The sequence below is a fragment of the Arachis duranensis genome, chromosome 6 (assembly GCF_000817695.3).
Source record: "Arachis duranensis cultivar V14167 chromosome 6, aradu.V14167.gnm2.J7QH, whole genome shotgun sequence".
Lineage (NCBI taxonomy): Eukaryota > Viridiplantae > Streptophyta > Magnoliopsida > Fabales > Fabaceae > Arachis > Arachis duranensis.
Window position 1 is genome coordinate 15431136 of NC_029777.3, and position 350 is coordinate 15431485.

The following is a 350-nucleotide window of genomic DNA, read 5'->3' on the forward strand; positions in this document are numbered from 1 at the left end:
TTGGGAAAAGCTAGTCAATGCCTTCTTGGCAAAGTTCTTTCCACCTCAAAAATTGAGTAAGCTTAGAGTGGAAGTCCAAACCTTCTGACAGAAGGAAGGTGAATCTCTCTATGAAGCTTGGGAAAGATACAAACAATTAATCAAAAAGTGTCCTTCTGATATGCTTTCTGAATGGAGCATCATAGGTATTTTCTATGATGGTCTCTCTGAACTATCCAAGATGTCCTTGGATAGCTCTGCTGGAGGATCTCTTCATCTGAAGAAGACGCCTACAGAAGCTCAAGAACTGATTGAAATGGTTGCAAATAACCAATTCATGTACACTTCTGAAAGGAATCCTGTGAACAATT

At 39.4% G+C, this 350-nt stretch overlaps 1 non-coding gene across 1 annotated transcript; it reads right to left on the bottom strand.

Annotated features, from left to right (window-relative positions):
* Positions 1-58: 58 nt before the first annotated feature.
* On the bottom strand, positions 59-166 carry LOC127740223 (small nucleolar RNA R71). Its single transcript, XR_008000904.1, has one exon. It is a non-coding gene; the product is annotated as a small nucleolar RNA R71 (small nucleolar RNA).
* Between the last annotated feature and the right edge of the window lie 184 nt (positions 167-350).